Source organism: Acinonyx jubatus, chromosome B2 (assembly GCF_027475565.1).
Source record: "Acinonyx jubatus isolate Ajub_Pintada_27869175 chromosome B2, VMU_Ajub_asm_v1.0, whole genome shotgun sequence".
Taxonomy (NCBI): Eukaryota; Metazoa; Chordata; class Mammalia; order Carnivora; family Felidae; genus Acinonyx; species Acinonyx jubatus.
Genome location: NC_069385.1, coordinates 70,058,965 through 70,084,851, shown reverse-complemented (window position 1 = coordinate 70,084,851; position 25,887 = coordinate 70,058,965). Strand labels below are relative to the sequence as shown.

General features: G+C 40.3%; 1 long non-coding RNA gene across 2 annotated transcripts in view; it reads left to right on the top strand.

Moving 5' to 3' along the window:
- The window catches only part of LOC113598765 (uncharacterized), a 122,447-nt gene that overhangs the window by 17,378 nt on the left and 79,182 nt on the right, over positions 1-25,887 (top strand). Inside the window, exons 2-3 of one of the 2 annotated variants that reach the window (XR_008298472.1) lie at positions 6,610-6,666; positions 8,541-11,499. This is a non-coding gene — a long non-coding RNA (uncharacterized LOC113598765). Of the gene's footprint in view, positions 1-6,609; positions 6,667-8,540; positions 11,500-25,887 lie in introns of those variants that run through there. The other variant, XR_003419479.2, reaches the window with a different exon arrangement.

The following is a 25,887-nucleotide window of genomic DNA, read 5'->3' as shown; positions in this document are numbered from 1 at the left end:
TATAATCCTTGAACTCCTTTCTTCTGGTTATTAAATTAAATGTGGTCTTTTTACAATAAACATCTAGTAAAGACATGTCTGTTTTGAATTTTTAAAATATGCTTATCTTCAAGAAGCAACTCCTCTATGAGGGTTTTTCTTTTTTGCTTACCAGTGGATCCTAGTTTCATACTGGGAGAAAGAAGTTTCCAGTGAAAGCTGATATAATATATATATATATATATATATATATATATTATATATAGATATTATATATAGATATATATGTGTATATTATATATAGATATATATGGTATACATATTTATGATGGTATGTGTATATATGATGTAATATTATATATACATATATGTGATATAATATATGTATACATAAGTGATATATGTATATGATATATATATGATATATACCATATATCATATATATATATATATATATCATATATATATTGTATATATATATATAGCTGACCCTTGAATAATACTGCAGTTAGGGACACCAAACCCCTGTGCAATAAAAAATCCATGTATAACTGTTGACTTCCCAGAAACTTAACTATAAATAGCCTACTGTTGACCAGAAGCCTTACCAATGACATAAAGAATTGATTAACACATATTTTGTATGTTATGTGTATTGTATACTATATTTTTAAATACAGTATATTTAGTGTATTACTGGGATAGGAAATTTTTAAATAAAGTAAGATAGAAAAAGAAAATGTTATTAAGAAAATGATAAGGAAAAGAAAATACATTTACAACACTGTACTTTAAAAAAATCCATGTATAAGTGACTCGCAGCTCAAACCTGTGTTATTCAAGGGTCGTCTCTGTATATATATCACATTTTCTTTATCCATTCATCTGCCAGTGGACTTGCCAGCCAAATCTTGGCTATAGTAAATAATGCTGCAATGAACATGGGAGGTGCAGATGTCTCTTCCAGGTAATAATTTTATTTCCTTCAGATACATACCCAGAAGTAGAATTACTGGATTATATGATGATTCTATTTTTAATTTTTTGAGGAAACCTCATACTGCTTTTCATCGTGGTTACACCAACTTACATTCCCATCAACAGTGCAGAAGTGTTCTCTTTTCTCCACATCCTCACCAATACTTATTATCTTTTATTCCCTGGTGGTTTTCATGCTCTTCAGAGTCTATAGACTGCTCCAGGATTGGGCCATCCCACAACATAAAATTATGGTGGGAAAGTAAAATTATAAAATCATTAAATTTTAGGGTTCCAAAGAAACTTAGACATCATTTTTCATGGGAAGAGCATGCAGGCCAGGGGTAAGGGGTTAAGTGATTTGGGCTCTACCATCCAGTAACGTAGTCATGAAGGTAGAGTGAGAAGACAGCAGTCTGAGGCTCAGCTTAGAGTTTATATAATACTTCCATTCTCTATCTCTAACTTAAAATCAAATTATATTGTGTTTAGAGTTACTTTTTTTTTGCATTAGATTTATTTTGTGCACAAAGCAAAAATTGAGAAAGTATGGACATGAAGAACATAATTTAATATTTTAGTTTATTTCTTTGCAGTCTTTTTGTGTTTTGTACATATGTTATTTTGTACATATTGCTATTTATATGTGATTTTATATCCTGCTTAAAATGTGGTTTTTTAAAATCATGCTATGGTAAGCTTGGTTTTACGGTAACAATAAGCTCCTAGTGAAAGTAGTTTCATGTTGAAACCAAGTTTATCAATGCTATAAAAGCTACAGTGGTTGCTAAGAGAAATTGATACTTTGTTCCCATAGGAACTGTCGTTTTAAAATACAGAATCTCTAGATTCAAAAGATAGAAAACTTAAGTTTGGGATGGGAAATAGTTTACCCTTCCTAGAAAAATGTGAAAATTACTATCCTTTGATTGAAAAGCATGGTCATTTGGTTGCAATCTCCTGAGTGTTCTAGGTGGGTATTTCTCTCTCAGCTTTCCTTGTGTTGGAGGTGATTCAGGGTGATCATATGATAGGAGAGTAAGGGAAATGAAACTAACTAATGGTCAGCCACTCCTAGAGCAGAGAAGTTGTTAGAGAAAGCAAGCCTGCACCTTGCATTCGATAATATCTAAACTGGTGTTTAGGTGCCCTTATTAGAGAAGGGAACAAAGGGAAGAGATTTTTATATCAAGTTGCTCTATAGTATTTAGGCACCAGTATGACTTTTACGTCCAGGCATTGTCTCTTAACTTTAAGTTAAAGATAATGATTTTGAGTGAGTGGAAAAACAGTTTTACCTAATTCTGCTCAGAAACCAAGGATGAGAATGAGATGGAATTGAGAACAACTGTAAATGTAAACTCAGCGGCAAACAGTTCCTGGATGGGCACTATTCCCTGAATCCCTCTCTGAGTAGCACTTGTCTATGATGCTATGGGCAGTGGCTCAACTGCCTTACCTTCACTGTCTGACTTCTCCATTCCTCTACTGGTGTGTTCTACATCACACACACACACACACACACACACACACACACACACACACAAACACTCCCATGGTTGTCTCAGAGTCTGCTTCTGAAATTATATAAGCTAAAACATATTGAAAGATTCTGAGAATAAAATCTACTGAGTGGTATTATGAACTGGAATTACCACTGGAGCAGATGCATACAAACACATTTATTTAATTAGTCCTTGTGATGGATGCTATGTTGTTTGGCCCCCACTCCTTCCCCTTAAAGACCTACTACCCCAGCTTTTGGGAGTACTATTGGCAGACAGCCCTCACTAGGGGTACCACTATTTAGGATTAGTTTTGGCTGAAGATAGCTACTTCCCTCAAGGTCACACCTCCTTCCTGGGTTGGCTCCCATCCAATGACAGATCCAAGTGGGAGTTTAATGGCCTGGCTCTCTCAATTCATTTGGAGAGCTCTGAAGGGTCACCTCATTTTCAGAACTCCCTGCTAGTTCAGGTGAGGCATTTCATTGAGACCACACCAAGGCTTGACTTCTCCTTTTGCCCCACGCTGCTCCTTCCCGTTTCTCCGATGATCCCAGCAACATTCCCTAAGAAACCTCCCACCTGCTAATCTCCATCTCAGAGTTCATTTCCCTGGAAACTCAACCTGTGACAGAATTGAGGAGCACCTACTGTGCACTAGACAGTATTCTGAGGGATACAGTGAAGACCAAATAAGCTTTCTGCCTTTGCATTTTATTTGGAAGGAGCTCACATTCTAGAGCAAGAGTCAGTAAACTTTTTCTGTAAAGGGCCAGAGAGTAAATACTTTAGGCTTTGTGGGTCATATGGTCTCAGTCACAGCTATTCAGCTCTGCCACTGTACCATAAAAGCAGCCTTAGAAATATATAAATGATTGGACAGGGCTGTTTACCAGTAAAACTTTATTTACAAAATAAGAGGTGGGTTGGATTTGGCCCATGGGCTATAATTTGCTGACCCCTGTTCTAGAGAGCAGGGCACAAGGAAACCAATAATTAAGCAAGAAGAATCTCAGGCAGTAATAGTACAATAAAAGAAATAAATTAGGGTGATATGATAAAGAAGCACTATTATTGATTTGTAAATTTAAATTATTTTTTGATAAGTAATATATTCATATGAATCAAAACCCAAAAGGATCGAAAAAGTATTCATTTGCAAGTATATGTCCTGATTCACTTTGACCCCCAATAGAAATAAATTTATTTACCACTTTTGTGTTTCTTTTCAACATAAGCAATTACAAATACATATCCTTATATACATCCTTATCCCTCCTTTCACGCAATAGTTAGCGTATGATATGTCTTGTTTTGCACCTTACTGTTACTCACTTAATATGTCCTGGAGATCGTAGAGATCATCTCCATTTGTTTTTCTATATCTGAGTACTATTCCCTAATATGTGTATGATGGTTTATTTAAACAATTCTCTATTGTATTAGGGTTCTCCAGAGAAACAAAACCAATAGAGAGAGAGAGAGAGAGAGAGAGAGAGAGTGTGTGTGTGTGTGTGTGTGTGTGTGTGTGTGTGTGTAGGAACTGGCTGATATGATTTTGGAGGCTGACAAAGTCCCAAGATCTGCAGAGTAAGTTGGCAAGCTGCAGACCCAGGAGAGCTGATGGTGTAGTTCCAATCTGAAGGCTGGCAGCCTGAGAGCCAGAAAGAGCAGATATTTCAGTATCAGTTCAAAGGCAGGGAAAAGCTGATTGTCTCTTATTGCAAGGTGGGGAGGGCTGAGGAGGGTCAGCCTTTTTGTTCTTTTCAGGCCTTCAACTAACTGGATGAGGCCCATGCACAATAGGGAGGGCAATCTGCTTTACTCAGTCTGCCGATTTTTTTTTAACATAGCCTTCACACCCAGTGTGGAGCCCAGTGCAGGGCCTGAACTCATGACCCTGAGATCATGACCTGAGCTGAGATCAAGAGTTGGATGCTTAACCAACTGAGCCACCCAGGCACCTCTTAGTTTACCAATTTAAATGTTAATCTCATCCAAAAACACCCTCACAGAAACACCCAGGATAATGATTGACTAAGTATCTGGTCATTCTGTGACCCAGTCAAGCTGACACATAAAATTAACCATCACATGCTCTTGGGTTGTTTCCAAATTTTTGCTATTTCTGCAATAATACTGCAGTGGGTGACCTTGTATATATATTGTTTCATAGTGTGCAGATGTATGGATCTGTAGGATGAAGTCCCAGAAGTGGGATCACTGGGTCCAAGCAAGTAACTTTGATAGGGATTGCCATGTTGCCATCCATGAGATTTATTCTAATTTGCAGTCCTTCTAGCATATGCAAGTGATTGTTTCCCCACAGCCCTGGCAACAATTATATTATCAAACTTTGAGAAATGTTTGCCAATTTGAAGTGGTATCATCATGTAGCTTTGATCTGAATTGCTCTGTGTGTGAGATTGCACAGTTTTTGGTGTGTTAAAGAACCATTTGTATTGCTTTCTTGGTGAATTTTATGTTCACATCCTTTGTTCGGTTTCTGTTGGGCTTTTGGACTTCTCTCAATTTGTTAAGACTCACTCAACATTGAAGGGCTTGACCCACTATGATTTAGATTGCAAATATTTACTTAGTTTGTCAGTTGTATTTTGTGCTAATGTTGCTTTTGTATCAGTTTGCATCAATCTTTTCTTTTATGGTTTCTGGATTTTGAACCCTGACTAGGAAGACTTTTGAGGGGTCTTTCAGATGGGGTGCTCAGGGATGATAAGGCTACCCTAATTATTTGCTTGTGTGCTGGGGAAACATTTGGGGGCAAGGTAGTAGCTGTGGAAAATCAGAATGTAGATAATTCAACCCAAATGAGAAAGAACACTAAAAATAAGTTTTGATCCATTGTAAACATTTAAAAAGTAAGGTAAAACAAATAATATCAGAGAATCACACATAATAAAAGTAATTATATTGATTCCAGACTTAAGACACATAATCTTTTGGGGGGGGGAAGATTAGGGTTTGTAATAATTTCTCCATCTGAACCAGAAATGCACAGATTTGATGTGTTTTCATAAATACAGCTTGACTAATTTAAAATTGATTTTAAAATCTTGCTGTTTCATCTTCATAAATTGAAAAGCAGGTTTGCTTATCCTGGTAGCCTTTTATGGTACTTGAATAGTGGTCTGACTACTTTTAGAAATGAATAATGGATTAAAAGTACACTTTGCAGCTTACATTAGTTACTTTTGTAATGCAAAATAGAAGCATGATAATGTACTATTCAGCATGCTTTAATATGATTTATACATACACTACACAGCATAAGTAATTCATTATGCCCTTCACAGTGCATTTCCTGGGCACAGAAGCTCATGTTTACCAGTATTTCATCTCATAATCAGGTTGTCTGACGGAGGGGGTCTGCGACTATGAGTGGGGATTCCGCACTCCACTCGCACCCTGACTCCTTCAATGACCTTAGGCAATATTCTTCTGGGTCTGGGCCTAGGTGCTTATAAAAAAATGAATGGATAATACCTTATGGATCCAACTCAGAGGAAGGGACTGTGGACTAATAACTTTAAGGCTGTAAACAGCTTTGAAGTCTGGAATTAAATAGGCTTCATGGTATGATTATTATTATTCCAGGAATTACCATACTTTGGAAATAACACTCTACGATGGTCATTTAATAAGGCAGCAGTTCATCACTCTGCATTTGAGAAGAAATCATCTATTGCTTCATTAATAGCACCTTGTCACACACTGTATTTTTCTATTTGCAAAGTGTAGATTTACTGAATAGCATAGGTGATGGCCCTCAACATCAGCTGCCTTTAAAACCAATTGCATTCCATTTTTAGAATGAACATGTACAGATTGATTGAAGCTAGTGAGTTGGAGGTGGGGGAGTGGTTCTGAGAAGCAGACCTTGCCCTAACATTTGTGGGGCCTGGGGCAAGAGTACAAATGGAGGCCCACATACCATATGTTTAAATATTTAAATGGTATAGATCAAGCTAACAGACTGTTAAATAAAATATGTTCTATCCTCTTTCCTCCACAAATATATCTTCATAATGACCTGGAAGGCCAGGTTTGAATTTTAGATTTCTCTGAAGGTCTCTGAAAACTTATAAATCACATTTCTCTTTTTTTCTCCCCTATTGCCTGGTGTCAGTATGATAGGAACCAGTAACAGTCACCAGACCAGAATTTGAGCACACACATCCTTAAGGTATGTTTCAAACTCTCTACCTATTTATGATATGCAAATTGTGTTTCTTTTTTGATAACGCTGATGACTGTCTCTATGAAAATGGGAATCCATTAGAATAACTGAAACCTCTAAAATAGTGAGATTTGTGCCTGTGAAAAATGCTTTGACACAATATGATTCCTTTGCCAATCTATATTTTGACCTGGTCTATTTAAATTCTGCTGGGAACATAATTTTCACATCAAACTTCCATTGTAAATTGTAGGATAAGTAAAATATGCAGGTTTTGCATTGAAATATTATTATTATTATTATTATTATTATTATTATTATTTGCCTGACACATAAACTGTTACTTCAGATTCGAAGGAATTTCTTGGTCAAATAGATCTAATATGGGGGATGATATAATAGAAAAATTTATATCCTTAGAGAATGCACCTTAAGCAGTTTTATTTTATAGCTGATATTTTTATTTTTGCTTGGGTATACGATTCTTGTTTATCAAGACTCCACTTTCTTTGTTAAAATGTAAAATGCATGTTGGGCAAATGCTCCAGGGCAATTTGCATAAAAAGTGATGACAAAGAGCAATTAGTACTTCATTATTATGCAGTGAAATGCTACTTTGCTCAAAAGTGACTGTAGTTTCTCCCCCCCAACCCCCTTATAAATCTGGTACAGCATTGTTCTAAAAATAGTACATAAGAACCCTCTGTTTATAAATCAGTGTCTTTGACTTTCCTGTAGAAATCCGGGGGGGGGGGGGGGAATGCAAGCACTAAATAAAGTTATTACCCCAGATCTTTATAATGAAAAACAAGCACCAGAATTCTGTTAGATAAGACAGGTCAGAAGATTTTAATGTCTCCTCAGATTAGTGCCATATCTTATTTTACCCCTTGGGATCAGCTTTCAAAGCAGGCTCAGATCATACATTGATAGCAACATCCCCCTTCCCCCAACACACATACTGCCTCACATGCACACTCAGAAAAGGGTCATACCACACACCACTACACTGCAGAGAACAAACAGTCTCAAGGTATCTCTAGTTAGGAAGGCTTGATTTTTGAGTACAGATTTCATTACCATGAAATTCCTTTAGGGCAAAAAAAGAATTGCATCAAAGAAGCAGTGTGGGGAGGCAGACTTTGTAAATATTCGCCCCATCACCTGTGTTACCAGGCTCTGCCTCTCTTTAATTTGGCAGGAAAAGCTCTTTTTTTTTTCTCTTGTTGAGCCAACATATTATCTAAAACTCTAGAAGCCAAAATGTGCCAACACTCTGTGTGTGTGTGTGTGTGTGTGTGTGTGTGTGTGTGTGAGAGAGAGAGAGAGAGAGAGAGAGAGAGAGAGAGAGAGAGAGAGAACCTAGTAATTGGATACTGGCAGAGTGAGAAGGAGACATGAGGAACTATAAAACCTTTGGAAAATGACCTCATGAGGCTGGAGATGGTCATGGATTACAGTATTTCTCTTTGGAAGTCCCCAGGCAGACTTGGGGAGGAGGGAGGAAAAAGGGATAGAGATGGGAGGTTGGTAGGTACTACACTGCCTTATTTTTGGTTATCCCTCTACCTGACCCTCTGTGGCCCAGACCAGATCAATGAAATTCCCACAACCACAATCCTGGCTGGCATGGCTCCAAGAAGGCTAACCTAACCTGCTTTGCTTGCATCCTAAGGGGTCTATCAATCCTAGGAGGCTGGGATCAGCCTCATTACCTGCAATTTAGGCTCAGGGGCTCAGGGCTGTGTGGCAGGTCTCAGAGAGTGAAGGAGTGGGGATAGACACTTAGGCACATGCTTTATAAGCATAAGTAACTCGGACAGTGGAATACCCTTCACCCAGATTTTACTTACTCTCTCCTTTGTTCCTGTTCACCTCAGGCCACCAGTGAAAAGACTATAGGGTCACATAGCTCATACCATTTCAAGGATTCATTGTCTAACTGCAGGTAATGTATGATCATTTTATATACTGCCACATATTCATTATTCATACAATTTTCTATTAATTTTTAATGCATCCAAGTTCCTAGTTATTTAACATATAATGCAATCAGCCAGACATCTTCATAAAGCTATGAAAAGTGGCTCTGAGGTACTCTTCCGTAGCATCTCAATCTATTAACCAGCTGATGAGACAGTACTGCTCTTAACCATGGGCAAGATCCCTGCCTTGGGTCACCACACCACAGAAGTCCTCATGATTTGGATGGCGTTACTTGAAGTCCCCAGCTGCAATGCTATTTGGGTTTCAGTGTCCAAGTCAGATCTCATTTCTCCCCTTTAGGGCAATGTGCTTCTCTCTAGCCAGCCTATGAGGTTGACCAGATATCTACAGGAGCTCCAGAATTCATGCTTATGTATTTTCTTGAAGCCAAAGTGGGGCCTAATTTAGGAGAGCAGCTTGGTCAGCATTTGTTCCCACTGACCCTGGGCAGCAAGTTATTTCTTTTGTAATATTGCATGACATTGGACCACTAGAATGGTGCTGACATGCTGATTTGGAGTAACTCTCCTTCACAGGGGATGAAGAAGATACGAATGTTCACATCAGGCAATAAACACCATTATTTTAAATCTTCATCAGTAACATGGGTTCATTTTCCAATAAAATTATTGATACACATACGGACCTGCGAAATACATTTGCCTAGGGCTCACACTCCCCAGGGATAGCCTTATCCTAGGGAACCACTGTAGGTTCTTGAACAAGGACTGATGTGGACTGAGTATTTAGAAAAGGAGATGCTGGTGCTGGCGAAGAGCAGGGAGAGGGCTATGGTGTCCGCAAGGCTAAGAGGAGTCAGTGCAGAGAAGTGAAAGCACTCTGATTAAGTACTTCATTTCCCTTAGGAGTCTCCTAGCTCTATTTGTTTGGGATTCTAATGTGGCCTGAGGCAATAAGGGCCTTGATGTGATGCTGCTGGAACCTACAGTGGAAAGAAGTGAAGAAATATTTTAATGTAATGCCAGCGCAGGTAAAAATGATAGTGTGTGTGTAACTATGTGTCAGGTGTCATTCTGAGCACTTTGCACACTTGGGCTTTTTCAGTCCTCATGTCAATCTTTATTATTCACATTCTCCAGATGAGGAAACAGAATTAGAGAAAGTTGAATAACTGGCCAAGGTGACATGCTACTGTTATTGGCAAATTGTAGAGGATCTGAAGATGTGGGAGGGATCACGGGTTTCTCCATGTGTTCAAGGCTGGAGGTCAGGGAACACAATTTGGATGGTTTTGTGGTTAGTTTCCTTGCTTTGTTTTGTTTTCTCACTGGTTATGGGAGTGAGGGCATTGGGACAATGAGTGTCTAAGTATCTGTGATAGTGAGTCACCAGCATAGAAATGTCCTGCAGAGATTTGGAAATACCCCCAGAGATCAGATGAGAGGTTGGCCTGGAGATTGTGGATGTGGAATCATCAGAGATGAGGGGTACAGTTATGTGAATGGGAGAGGTGACTAACCTCCAGGATACAGTGGGCAGAATTTCTTAAGAGAACCAGCTTGGGAGGGAGAGCTCTGTGGGCAAGACTCCAGCATCAACTCAGCAACTAAAATCCCCAGCCACTTTTGAAGAACTGTTCTATTATATAGTTTGGTCAGCAGCTCAGCTCCATATTTTCACCCACCACAATGTTCAGATCAATACTCTTGGTCCTCATGATTTACTGAACCTGAATTTCTCTAACTGCTCCATTAACTCTTTGGAAAGGTTTCTCCCTTTGTTAGCACTGGATCATGATTTTCCATAAAATTTGCCCTTGAGCAAGCAATTCTCTCATCATTCTCGCTAGGGAAATTGTCTTGCTCCTGCCCCACCCCCCCAACTCTCCAGCCTTCTTCGCTTTCTTTAGAACTTTGTTTCATGAACCTGCATTTTGCCTGCTAATTAGTGTTTTTGAATATACACTTGCTATTGAGCTTGGAATCTATGGGGGTTTCTCTGAAACCAGTTTGTGACTTCCAAATTCTTTGTGTCAGTTAATATTTCCCTAACTTGGTTATTAACTTTGGATCTTATTGTTTCTATGTTTTGGTGCTAACGGGCTTGGCGCCATGGCCCCAGTCTCTGCGTACCCTGTCCTGTGTTCACGTTCATACTGTTGTTTCCCTTCATCCTGGGCACGCAGGGGTCTGGTGGCCAAACAGCCCATAATAAAAGGTGAATTCACTCACAGTGTGCCCCTTTGTTCCAGAGAATATTTTGCCCCTCTGATCCTCAGCTTCAGCATCATGGAAAAGCATTTGTCAAGCCCCTAATTGCCAGAGTGCTGCACTAAGCACTCCACAAAGAGTTCCACCACCACGGTAGGGCCAAGTGTGACAGAGTCAGGTGTGGGTGTAGGAGGAAATTGCTATGGCTGTGGCCCTTGGACACAGTCTTGCAATTTGACAGAAAAAAATGATGTCTTCCCAGGTATGCCCAGCAATGCTGAGATACCTGACTTGGGCTGGGGGCATGGAAGCAGCAGTATATATGCCGCGGTGGGGATGGTGTAGAGAGATACCCCAGAAAAGAGGAAGGGGGAGCAAGCTGTTTTTTCCTCAGGAAGCCTGAAGGGTAAGCCCCTGAGAGGAATCTACAGCATCAGCAAGTGGCACCCTCCTCAACAGTTTGCCAGGGAGGGGACAAACATCAAAGTCCCTACAAGTCATAGCATTTGGACAAGTGTTGGCCTATTGGAGCCGATAATCCATCTGGGGAGGACACAAACACATAAATAAGAGTATAACACAGAATCACATAAAAGGCACAAACAAATAAAGAAGTGACACACATGAAGAGCAAGGGATGTTTTGTGTATGGAGGGGGAGAGGGGTGCTGAAGCCATACAATTTAGAGCAGTCCTGGGTCCTTAGTGAGTGGTATATATGAGCCTGTTGAATGGATGAATGGAGAATCAAGTTCAAGTTGGGAAAGTTGGAGAAATATCAAATCAAGGTAAGTGGATTCCTCCTTCCTACACCAGATTGGCTGACACAGCCCTGGATTCATAGTTCAGGATTAGAGAAGGTTTAGCTGCACAGAATGTCCTTGAAAGTCTGCCTTTCAACGATATAGGAACATGATTCATCTTCAGATATGTGCCCCTGTGTGGTGTGGTACACTGAAATGCAAATAACTCTCTTAGGATAATTCCTAAAGGTGGAGAAAGGGAAGGGGGGATCCCCATTTTCTTTGCTTTGCTCCAGACCCTGGAAACCTAACTCTAAAGGTAATGACCACTGGGCCCAGCTATGTATAAATAATGATACCTTAAAAGGATGTTTAAAGTAGAAATTTTATGAAGGGCAAAGAATTTGTTTAAAAAGCTTGACTTTGCCCTGTCCTAGGATTGCACAAAGGTGCAGATATTTATGTCAGGCCTCAGTCTCTCCTCACACAGGAATTGCTGGAAGCCTCGCTGCTCCTGTCCAATATTCAGATATGCCCATGTTGTTCTTGTCTCTCGCTTGTCTGCCTGTTTTTGTGGACATTTGCTTCTTGACTCTCCTCGTTGCTACCAGAGAGTTCTTGGTCTTTGCTTGCTTAATTGTGAGCTGGAGCAGGATGCTTTGGCTCTCTAAATTCCTAACCTGGGCCCTCTTAGTGTGTGGTTTCTCTGGCATTTGTATTCTTTCCCACACTGTGGCCACTGGAGGGCAGTTTTAATGCCCCTCAGGAACTACTTGGATCAGATGTCTGGATGGGCCAGCCTTGAAATACTTTCTGTATTGTGTTAGGAAACATTCCCCAGGCAACAGGAGTTTAGGGAATTACCATTTACTACTCAGTGGCCAATGACAGATGATTTCCAGGACCCCAAACTCTCCTCTGACGGGTAGAGCTCCACTGTGGTTCACAAGAATTCCTGGTCTCCAACTTCAGTCACCTAGAGAAATTTGAGAAGGTCATGCTCATCTGGGATCACAGAATGGGGGGATCCTGTTCAGCCCTGTGGCAGATACTCTACAAACATCTGTCAAGTTTATTGACCAGTTTGTCTCTGCCCTCAGACAAACACGAGTTTTGGAAAGGTAGAGGTGTGTGGGGTTTGTGTGTGGTTTCTGACGGGAAGATTACCCTACGGATTTTCTAATTCCTTCCTCTGTGCCTTGTTGAATATCAGAGCCCTTTCTCTGCTATCACCAATACATGTATGTAACTTTTCTGGCTTAAAATTCACCTCTCTAAAATTTTCCCTAATTAATTCAAACATGCTCTGATGACTTTTGTATTTTTTTTTTAATTTTAAAATTTGGTTAATACGTTTTTTGGTACTTTAAATTTTCCTAAGTATTGTGTAGTATGACGTTTATCACACAATAAACACGCAACTAATGGATGTGACTTAATTAGTGATATACCCAATACACATTATTGATGACACCAGTGAGCCATAAGACTAAACAAGTAATTTTGTGAAGCAAACCATTTTATCCAAGGAATGACAGGGAAAGGGGAAGACTAACTCTGTTAGTTCTCCTTAGTGTTAGATGTGCATATTAATATAGCACTTGCCTAGAAATAGATATTGGTAGGAAGATCACAATGATTTTGTAGAAAAATACTACCACATCTGCTAAATCCTTTCTTTGGAATCTCCTTTTGCTCTCTAATATGCAATATCTATCCCTTTTAAGCTCTCAATTACCTGAAAGGAAGCTTCATGCCCAGGGTGTAAGGGCATTTGCTAACAATAATTGCTTGAGAATAAATATGAGATAAGAAAATGTACTGGAAAGGACACTATTCACCTCCACAAAGGGCCAGTTTTTGCAGAACATTGGCAGGAATGATGCTCTGAGGGCAAGACCCGTATATTAATCATACGTGGGGTACCAACAACCAATTCAATGCCTTGCTCCGAGATGTGCATGGAATAAATGAATGGATATTTTAATTAGCTTGGGTGTCATCTTTTTGGTGCCTATGAGTGTAATATATAGAGCATGATCTCATTAAAACAGAAGAGAATGATTAAGCCAGAATGAATTTTGTGCTGTTATTTTTAAAAATGCCATAACTTAGCTGTATAAGTGGTAACAATTTTAAATTTGCATTGTTGGATTTTTGGTAAAAATAGTATAACAATAATAGTACTAGCATGTATGTGTATATATCACTTATGGATGAGGTTCTGCTTTTAATTGAATTAATTCTAACAGTAATCCTATGAACAGATATTCTCATTTTATAAATGGGGAAGCTGAGGCACAGAGAAGTTGTGATTTTTCCAAAGCTAAGTGACAGAGGTGTGACCTGAAGCCTGGCAACATAGCTCAAGAATCCATGCTATTAGCCAGTAATTTATATAGCCTCCCATGCTGGTGAGAATCTGTCCAAACCAAGTGCTGATAGGGACTGGTTCCGTGCCCAGGAATAAAATAAATGTTTCGTTCTTTATCAATTAGGCACATCAACAGTATGATGGTGATAAGTTGGAAAGGATCAGGGACTCCCAAAGTACTTGTTAAAGTCATTTTAAAAAAATATGAAGAACATCAAAAAGAGAAAGGAACAATGGTTGTTTATAACCTGCCAAATTATTAATGTAGGACAATGTACATCTTTTTCCTGGTTGCAGATAAAAATCCTAGCTAATGGACAAAGAAGACTTGAGCTCCAGGAGGAGCTTAAATGGTAATCCTCCTAGAAGATAATAACCTGGACACATTGTCCATTGTGGGTGAACTAAAATCATAGAATATGATCTTTGAATTAACCAGGAAGTGAATACATCTTCTTGAACTGATAAATTTCTGAGCTAAGGTAATCAGCAAGATGGGGCAAAGAGACTATTAGAGGTGCCACTTTCACATTTCATAGGTGAGAGAGAATGCCCTTCCCTTGAGCATGTGAGAAAAACGTAGTTTTGATAAAGAACAAGATGTTTTGCAATGCATTTCAGTTAAGTTTTATTAAAGTGTTCCAAGGAATAAATATCTATAAAAGTTATAGGAAAATCTGGAAAGGATTTCATCCTGCAAAATTGTGTGTATATAAGTTTTAACACATCCTATCATTTAATGGGAGAAATTGCAAGTATTATAGGTGTTATTTTTGATTTTTTAATTCTCCAAGTTGTTTCTGATACCTTTTAATTTCAGTTTTAATAGCCATAAGCCTTTTTGAAATAATAATACTGTCAGCTCTCAGGTGTATGCGTTAAAGGGAATGGCAAACTTGTAAAAAATAAAATAATCCTTTCCACTGTGCTACGGCCGAGACCTCACTCTTGGAGTTAAATAACTGACAAGGGATTAATGTCTGTGGTTTAAGGAGTCAGTGGTGTAGTGTGTTGTTGGGCTTGGGTGGTGGGGCAGGGTAGTGTCTGGGGCTTTCTTGCATTTGACCACAGTTTCTCCTGTTGGTCCTGTTAGTGAGATACCAGTTTGTTTTGGATATGTTCCCTCCCCTAGAGTGTGCCATTGTAATACTGTCGTAAAAAGCATTTTTTCTTCATGGAATTCCTTATTAGTCATTTCTTTGGTTGACACATTAAAAAACAACAACAACAACATAATGGTAACTCTGATGTGGTGTGATGGACACTTTACATGCAGACTCTGGTTCAGGACTGAGGCACTCATTCCCCCAGCTGCTGGGAATGATGGTGGACAGCTTGCAGCTGAGTAGTAACCCTCCCAGCAATTGCCTTTGGATAAAGAGCTGTTTTACCACTTTCTGGGGACAGTCTGTACCTGATGACTGACAGGTGGTGATACAAAGGCCCTGCCTCCTGGCTTTGCTTGGGACAACCCTGCAGGCTCATCCAGCTTAAGAGTGTCCTTGTGGGATCAGTTGAGGCTTTTGTTGTGACTAAATGCAGTCCAAGGTCTCGTCCTGCCCAGTCCAGCTTTGTTCACTCTCCCACAGGTGTGGTTCCTAACGTGCTCCCCAGTCAACTTTCTGCACCCACATCTGTTTCTGGGAGACCTGATCTGTAAACCCCAGCAATATATTCTGCATGCTGAAGATGAAGGTACACTTTGGAGAAAGGGTCATACAAATTTTCATAAATGTTTTGATAAGGGTGATGTTTTTCTTCTTTGCTTAAACTCTTTCCCTAATCCCTACCCTTTCCATATTTTCTACCCTTGATTGATCCCTAATTTGCACATAGGGTTTTCTAATGGGAGATACAATTTGTGTTTAATATAAAAAATTCAAGTTTCAGAAAAATATGCATACATGCATGAGTTGCCACTATAGCATGCCCACCAGATAGCCATCATTTAGAAGGCCCAGGGTAACCCTCTGCATCCCTACACAGCTCTAAGTGTTGGATAGTTGTCCTTTGTACACGAAATCTATACCTTGATTAAGATATCTGAGATAAATGGGCATTGGCAATTAGAATAATAATACTCTTTGGGATATTTACCAAGCACTTTCCATCCATTATATTGATTTATTTCTTCACATCCTTGAGAATTTGGTCGTGTTAGCTCCATTTTATAGATGGAGAGTAAATTTCTGAAGACACTGGGGTTTCGGGAAATTTCTTTCTGACAAGCTCCAATTTCTACGATCAGTCAATGGGCTCAAGCCCGTCATTCAAAGAGAACACCAGAAGAGATGTGGTGTTTTGTGAAGTGGCACATTCTGAAGTCTCTGTCACTGAGAGAAGGATGTAAGCTCAGGATCAAAGCATCATCTTCAAAGAAGGGCGAAGTACTTGTTAAATAACTCCTGGCAACTGCTTAAGCACTAAGCATTGTAATTGCAGAGAGCAGGAACAGCACTAAAAATAGAAAAGTGGATAAGGACAGGACCAAAGACATCATTGTCACTCAAACTTGAATGTCACTTTTTGACAGCATTTGAGCAATTGATTCTTGGTTTTCCATGCTAGGAACTCAGTAGTCACGCTTTGCTGTGACAGCCGTAGGAGAAGGGAAGGGGCAGGACCCTGTAGGAGCCTGGGATTAATATGAAGAATGGAGGGTGAGAATTATTATCAGCCTATGCTGCCTCTTCTCTAGTCAAAGTTCCTTTGAAGGCGAAAAAACAGAAAGCCACTCAAGCTAGCCCCAATTTACTGAAATGTTAAAGGAGGATCTCATGGATAAGAACACAACCAGACCCTGCTTAGCAAAAGACTGGACCTGAGAACCAGAAGGCCATTAGGAGCTAAGTCTCTCATTCCATTTCCTGGAGCTGCATGATCTGTCTCTGAAAATCTCCTCTCTTGACCTCTCATCTAAGCCAGCATCCTCTGCATTTCATCTTGTTTACTTCATCCAGCTCAGCTGCTGGTCCAACTCTACATCATGAGCTCCAAGCTCCAGTAACCACCACTAACTGACAACAGTGTCTGTGTCTCTTCAGGCAAGTTCTTATACGGAAAAGACTTATCAGGTCATATCATGCTTTTCTCACAGTGGAGCAGCCATTTTGGATTGGGGGGCATCCATGGGGTGTAGAGAGATGCAGAATGAATGGGAAAGACAATGAGACCTATTTATTTTATCTTCACTTATCTGTGTTTCCATCATGTTCTGTATCATGCTCCATGATCTAGTCTAGAATATACAAAAGGTTGAGTAATCACAGCAGTGAATCACTGTGTAGAGAATGGTGTCTGCTCTAAATAGGTTTATAATCTGGTTGATGTGATAAGGCACAAGCCCAAGAAAAGGAAACAAGTCAGACCAGAGAGTGCCTGATGAGCATCAGATGACTAGCATAGACATTAGGGGTTTTAAAGATTTAGAAGAGGGAGAAATCATTGTGTGTTGGGAAGTTAAAGGAGGATTTTTTACGAGAGGTAGAGACAGAAGTGGGTCTTGAGGGATGAGAAAGATTTGGAGAGAAAGGGAAGAGGAGAGGATTCTAGATTGAGGCAGAGGGAAGGAGAGTGGGATGCATGATGCATGTCCAGGGTACAATGAATAGGCCAACCTATTCTGAGCATAAGATGTGTGTTAGAAAGTACTAGAAGGTAAGTTAGGAAGAATGGGGAAGAATAAAATTGTGTAGAACCTGAATAGCAAACTAAATAGTTTGGATTTATTCTGAATATTTTATTAGTGATGTTTGAGCAGGGCAGTGCTCAAGGATGACTTGATGCCGTGGAGGAGACCAGAGGCCGGAGATGACCGAGAGGCCCTTAAATTGTTACTAGTGACATGGGATAGCAGGTTTGAAGATGAAGAGGTAGACTCGAAAATATTAGAAAGAAAATGGAACTTCTCCTAAAGTCTTCGTTGCCTGCTGATCGTGCACTTCCAGGAAGAGACACAAATTCAGGGAAGAAACTGACTGGACCTATTGCTTTTAGCTACTGGCAACCTACATGTCTGTGGCTTCAGCCAGTAAATGCAAATGCTACCACATTAAAATTAGTACCCAGATAGTAAGAGGTCTGAGCTTCCATTTATACATAGCAAGTGCAGTCTTTCATAGAGTTCCTCTCTTGACTAGTCAGGGAGCTTGGCAGAAAACTCTAGTTAACTTAGGCAGAAAATGAGTTTATTGGAAACATATTTTGTTGCTCATAAATGAGTTGGAAGGGTGGGAAAAGCAGCTAAGAAAATAATTCAGCCAAGGTCACACCATGGGTTGGGATGCTACCATTGGGTCCTTGTCACTTTTCCAAATCAACCCTGACTCCACTGCCACAGCCATGATTAAATTCTTCTAGAGGCAAGTCCCTGGAAGGTATTTGATTGCCTGAGTGTAGGTCCTGTTCCCAATCCCTGGATTACAATGAGTTACAAGAGGGAAACCAGTTCTGTTTTAACTTCTGTAGGATACAGGGCTGTGTCTCCTAGGACACACATACTAGGTGATATTCTGAATTAGAAAGGGGGTTCAGACGCTGGGCTGACAAATTATGCTTATTCCTCATATTTCCAAGAGTCCCAAGATGGGGATATGCCCATTGTTGCCCTGAGTTACCTCTTTACTCTTATAGCTGGTTGAGAAGGAGTCCATGGCTATGGCTTTTATAGTGACCCTGTGAGCTCACCCATGCATTACTGAGTTCTGCCTTCAAAATAATTCCCACTACAGGTCACTTCCTCCATTCCACATTAGGGTTTTATCCCATCTGTATTAGTCTGCTCTGGCTGCCATCACAAAATGCTACAGAGTGGTTTGCTTTAAACAACAGAAATTAATTTTCTCACAGTCTGGATGCTAGAAAGCCCATGATCAAGGTGTTAGTAAGATAGGCTTCCTTGTGAAGTGTAGGTGTAGGTAGCTGCCATCTCTCTCAGTGTTCATGACCTCTTCTTTTTACATGTGTGGAGAGAGAGAGGGAGGAAGAGGAGAAAGAGGTCTCTTCTTTTTTTTCTTAAAATTTTTTTTAACGTTTATTTATTTTTGAGACAGAGAGAGACAGAGCATGAACGGGGGAGGGTCAGAGAGAGAGAGGGAGACACAGAATCTGAAACAGGCTCCAGGCTCTGAGCTGTCAGCACAGAGCCCGACGCGGGCCTTGAACTCACGAACCGCGAGATCATGACCTGAACCGAAGTCGGACGCTTAACTGACTGAGCCACCCAGGCGCCCCGAGAGAGGTCTCTTCTTATACCACTAATCCTATCGGATCAGGGCTGTGCCCGTAAAGTTTCACTTAACCTTAATCACTTCCTTAGAGGCCCCATCTCCAAATCCAGCCATACTGGAGGTTCAGGCTTCAATAGGAACTTCAGGGAGACATGAAAACTTTGTCCATAACACTTCTATTTCCATACCCCTAATCTAGAGGTTCTCAAATGTCAGTGTGCTTTAAGAATCACCTGGAAGTGCTGTTAACACATATATTGAAGGGTCCCACCCTCAGGGTTTCTGATTCAGTGGGCCTGGGGTAGGCCCTCAGAATTTGCATTTCCAACAGATTTGCCAGGTGATGCTGCTTCTGCTGGGTTCAGGGACCCCACTTTGAGAACCATTTCCCTCGTCTAAGTAGCCATCATCACTTATCTGGGTTATCGTTGTGACTTCCTAACTTCCATTTTTACCTCTATTCTTCTCACAGCAGCCAGTGAACTTTTAAAAGTGTAAATAAAATCATGTTATTCTCCTGTTTAAAACTCTCCAGTGGCTTCTGACCACCCCTACGTGGTCTACAAGGCTCTGCAAACCTATCTGCCAGCTCAGCAAACCTATCTTAGGTCATAGTCACCACCTCCAGTCATTCTACCTTTTGTTCTCCATCTTGAAGTTGTGCTCCCAGACACATGTGTTCCTCTGGGATGCTCCCTCCAACCCCCCCAAGGGGAGACTGGCTGGCTTGGTCTCCTCCTTGATGATTAGGCTCAGATGTCACCCCCTTCGAAGGACATCCTTAAACACCCTAGCTGAAGTGGCCTTCTGCAGTTTCTATTTACTTCCTCACTCTTCTTCTTTCCCTTCGTTGTCGTTATCACAGTCATTAATTGTCTTGTTTACTTATTATTCTATCTATTGTGGTCTCCTCCATTAAGACTGTAAGCACCTGGGGTGCAGGGCTCTTATCTTCACAGCTCTGTCCCCAGGACTTTGCACAGTGTCTGGCACAGTAGGAAACACTCGGTAAATATTTGTGGAATGAATGTATCTGTATATACCTGAAGTGAACAAGGTTCAAGTATTTTTCTTAAAAGGCCCCCTAAGTTCCATGGAGTCAGTGGATGTAAATAGATGTTTTGGAGAGGAAAATCACCCAGCTCCAGCTGTCAGATTGATCTAGTTTGATGCAGCACAGCTACGATTTCCTGTATATGTAACACTTGGGCTGATGAAGGCCAAGGTGGTTTTTAGCAAGCCTCATCCCTCATACCAGTTCTGACACACCCATCCTCTCTTCTCGGTCTTTCTACTTCTGGGAGCCCCTCACTGCAGCATCCAACAGACTGATGCCTTCAGCTCCCGCCTTGTTGTGTCGGACCTTCTCCTCATTATCAAACATACGTCCTGCTTTTCCCAGTATCCGAAGACTCTGCTCAGCTACTATGTGACGATGGGTGGGCAAGTGGGGTAAACAGGTCAATTGCTTTAACTTCATTTGCAGTTAAGAGGTACCAGGGTCCCTTGGATAATAATACACATCTAAACTCTATCTAAGGGAACAACAAACCGTGGAATTCAGGCTTTTACATAAGTATCTACTTTATTTTGGATTTTATGTAAAGAATTAAAATAAATTGAAATAAAAATATTATTGGAATGGCGGGGTTATGGAAACATAAAAAGTGAAAGGAGATCCTGAAAAACAGGTTGTAAAGTGGTTTTTGTATTGATCAGCTGAAAGTCTGACATGTCTTTTTGTCAAAATATATAGTTATGCAATAGGAAACATTACAGTAATGAAAAAATTATTTACAGATCTGAGTTTCATTCAGTAACGTTCTTGGTCAAGATCAAAATATGGAATGTTTTTTTCCATTCAGAAAAAAAGAGTCACTTTGCCTGAGTCATGATTGCCCACTTCTTCCCATATGGTTGAGTACTATTTATTGGCTGAGGTTGACAATTTTCTAAAGACTTTGTGGTTGATGAGCTCTATTTATGGCAGCAATTGAGAAAAGTAAACTTAGGTAATATTAGGAAGAAAATACTTGGCTTGTTAAAAAATAGAAATCAACCACTGTAGCAAATATTTTGTGAGACATAAAGGGCTGAAATCATGAAAACTGCCTGGCTCTCCCAATGCCTCTCTCCCCATCCAATAATCACAAAATTCCCCTGATCCTCCCTTTGTCTGGCTTATACAGTTACCGCCTTCTCACTGGTTTGAAAATTCACACCTTAGGCCAGGGCTTGACATTGGTTCAAGCTTCTCTACCTCATGGCTATCGACTAGTTTTCTTAGAACAAAATTTGATAGTCTTCCCTTCTGATCAAGACTTGTGTCTGGGGATAGAATGCAAATGTTCACTCCCAAGTCTAGTGTCATAATGCTACATCACAAGTGACTTGTTAAAAGCTGAGGTGAGGGGCGCCTGGCTGGCTCAGTTGGTTAACTGTCTGACTCTTCATTTTGGCTCAGGTCATGATCTTACAGTTTGTGAGATTGAGCCCCGAGTCGGGATCTGCACTGACAGCATGGTGTCTGCTTGGGATTCTCACTCACTCTCCCTCTGTCCATCCCTCAAAATAAATAAATAAACATTTATAAGAAAAATTGAGGTGAAACATATATAACACAAAATTTGCCATTTTAACAGTCTTTAAGTGTACAATTCAGTGTCATTAAGTATATTCACAGCACTGCGCAGCCATCACTGTTATCCTTTTCCAGAACTTTTTCATCACCCCAAACAGAAACTCTACCCATTAAATAACAACTCTCCCTCAAGCCCTGGTAACCTTTTTAATGGTTTCTGTCTCTATGGATTTGTCTATATTAGGTGCCTCATTATAAGTGGACTTATACACTATTTGTCCTTGTGTGTCTGGCTTATTTCATTCAGCATAATGTTTTTAAGGGTTATCCATGTTGTAGCATGTATCAGAAGTTCCTTCCTTGTTAAGGCTGAAAAATATCCCACCGTACACACACACACACACACACACACAAATATATTTTATATATTTTTATATTTATTTCTATATATAAACTATGTTATATGTATTTATTTATATATATAAACTATGTGTTCTATATGCTTATTTATTTTATTTTATTTTTAAATTTTTTAAATTTATTTTTGAGAAGAGAGAGAGCGTGAGTGGGGGAGGAGAGAGAAAGAGGGAGACACAGAATCTGAAGCAGGCTTCAAGCTCTGCTGTCAGCACAGAGCCCGACGCGGGGCTCGAACTCACAGATTGTGAGATCATGACCTGAGCCGAAGTCAGATGCTCAACCGACTGAGCCACCCAGGCGCCCCTATATATTTATATAGAACACATTTGGTTTATCCACTCAGCTGTTGATGGTCATTTGTGCTGTTTCTGCTTTTTGCCTATAGTGAATGATGCTACTATAAACACCAGTGTGCAAGTATGTGTTTTGAATCCCTGCTTCTAATATTTGGGGTCTGTACTTTGACGTACAGAATTGCTAGATCATATGACAATTCTTAACGTTTTGTAGGAATCCATCACATGATTTTGACATACACACATTTTATTCTAGCTTTTCTTTCTCTTTTTTGGCAGCTCTTCTGAAGGTAGGCTAGTTCCCAGCACAGTCCCTGGGCAGATCCATCCTGTGTCTTCCTTCAAACTGAACTCAAAATGCTTCTCCTTTTCCCCCACCACCAGCCAGTCTTCACCAACTCAAGCCCTTCTTCCTAATGATAATAAATTCCAGCTTCTGCAACCTGGAAGTGAAAAAGTAGTTACAAGAATGTGCCTTACATCTTTGCTTTTTCTTTAAAGAAAGCACACACCATCCTACTTGAAAAACCCTCTTTCCTGGCCACTCTCATGTGGATTGGAACAGCTTCCTGAATCTCTCCCTTTCTCTTCAAATTCCGACTATCAAGCTTCAACACTCAGGCTTACTGTCTCTCTCCCCTGCCCATAACCCAAACCCTTCTTTCTAGAGATGGATTTGCCCTCTCAAGTTTTTAAAGTTTTGTTGTGTTTTCCCTTTGACCTAGACTCTGCACAATTCAGAGCACCTAGCTGCTGATGCAGAAGGAAAAGTCACTCTATAAACATCAGGGATGGAAAGATGCCTGAGTGGTTCAGTTGGTTGTGCATCCAACTCTTGATTTTGGCTCAGGTCATGATCTCACTGTGGTGGGATCAAGCCCCATGTTGGGCTCTGAGCCAGGCACAGGGGCTGCTTGGGATTCTCTCTCTCCCTCTCTCTCTCTCTCTGCCCCTCTCCCACTCACTTGTGCTCTCTCTCAAAATAAATAAAATTTAAACAAAAAATTAAAAAAGGGTGGGCAAAAATTGTGAATACCTATACATTAATTATTTCCCCTATTCTATATTCACCTTGGAAATGACTTTCACTTTCCTGCATTACAAAAATATTTTTCCCTAGATAAAATCTAAGCTATGTGAAAGTAAATTTGGGGGCTCTTCTTTGCTTGAAAAACCTTATTGTTAAGAACACAAATTACTTGCGTTAGTATTTGTAATTCAATGAGTTGATCTCAATGGGCCTTTCCAGCCTTATTTCCCACTACTATCCTTTGTGCCCTCTAGGTCTCAGTGAATGGGACTGCCAACTATTTGCTCACTGTCCCTGCATTTTCCTGTCTCCATTTGTTCCTCTTTCCACTTATCCTCTTTACCCTCCTCTCATGCCTGCCCAATTTCTACCCATCTCTCAGTTCAAAGTCAAATGCTTCTAGTTCCATAAAAATAACTGTTCTGAGGATTAAACAAAACAGTATGTGCAAAGAATTTTTGCAGTGGCCAGCATGTAGTGAGCCCTGGATAAACAGTATACAATACTTTGTCCTATACTATTATTATTTGTGTAAACATCTTATTTATAATTTATCAACTTTTTGGTCTTATTGTTTTGTATGTCCTACACAGTCTAAATCACTTTGGATCCTTTCGGCAACATAAAACCAAACTCAACTGGCTTACACAAAAAGTGGGATTTATTGGGTCACACAACTGAAAAGTCCAGGGATTGGGCTGGCTTCTCCCTGTTTCTAAACTCAGCTCTCCTCTACATATTTTAGTTCTTAGGCTTTTGAGGAGGTTAGATGGCTGCACTAGCTCCAGCCTCCCAGGCTCTTGGGAGAAGGGAGGACTGGCTCTCCAGCAAGCTCAAAAACAATCCCTTGAGCTTCACTGGTCCTGACTGGGTCATGTTCTCTTTCCTAAACCATCACTTTTGACAGAACACTCAAGATGTTTTGATTGGCAGTGCGTAGGTCACATGTCACATAGTAAAGTCCAGCAAAACCACACCAAGAGGGCAGGTAGGTGAACAAACCCACACGTAAAAACTGGGAGACATACCAAAAGTAGAGTGAATGGATGCTGGGAAGCTAAGAAACACCAAATACCCTCTCTAGTGCTTTACAGAAAGGAAGTGCTCAATAAATCTTTAGTGGGTGGATTAAATTAGTATTCTCTTTAGTGGTCAAAGAATGTGCAAGATGAACTGCTCATCAAGTGGTGGTTTCAAAGAGGGAGGAAGCTAACATTTGTTGAGTACTTACTACATACCAGGTACCAGCCTAGGAGATTTATATATGTTGTCATTTGATTTGATCCAACACAAATCTGTGATACAGTTGTCATTATGCCCATTTTATAGGTAAGGAAACTAAGAGTAGAAGAGTTAAGTAATCTTTCAGGGGTTGTACAGAGTTGGAATTCCAGACCAGGTCTGCCTGACCCAGATACCTGTGCTCTATTCCAGTGGTTCCTGCCCCCCTCATTCTGGGTGGCAATTTATTTCTCTTCAAAGATCACTGGAGATGGAAATTCTATAATCAATCCCTGTAGACCGCTCCATGTTGTATAAATCTGAGGTTTAAGAAACTCCTTGATCTTTCCATTGGTTTAACCAGATTGCATTTCACCCTTTCTGTCTTCTATAGAAAGTGGAATACCACTGCACATTCTCTTTTTAAAAAATCTTCATTGTTTGATGGTAGTAATTAAGCAGCCACTTAATCTTTTCTTCTTTTATGTTAAGTGGTTCAATCCTGTTAACCTTTCCTTGGGGAGCCCATTTTCCAACTCTCTGACATGGGACATATTTTGGGTTAAGCTCTGGACCTTACTTTGAAGCTAGAACATGACTTGAGGCAGCTCTCAGACTACAGTTTCCCAGACCTCCAAAAGAAAATGGACTCAGCTGTGTTGACTATCTGCTTTCCCTCAGTGGGACCTCTGGGCTGCTGCCAAACCCTCTCTACTGCTGTGATCCCCTACATACACACTCACACAACAACATACACAAACAACAGCACACACATACAAACACACAACGTCACATACCCCCAACAACATACACACAGAAACAACACTGCCCACACCACCACCACACACAGACACAGAGCCTGACGCATGCCCCAGGCCTGTGGGGAAGCCAAGGTTTTGCTTCTCAGTGGCAGTCACTGGAATCACCTTCTCTGAAGTCCTGACTCGAGAGCTGCCCGGGCTTCCTCCTCCTCTGACCATAGCAGATTCATGCCATTTTTGCTTTGAATCCCTGGCAATCTAATCATTATATTTCTTCACTCCCACGGTAGACAAGGGAGGAGTATGATTTGCTAATTCTGAATTTCAAGAAATGAAACAGAAATGAGAGCTAGTTTTCTGATGACTTTGTCTCGCCATGCTCTGGACTGTGAAATGATCCCATTTCTGGTTCAGTTG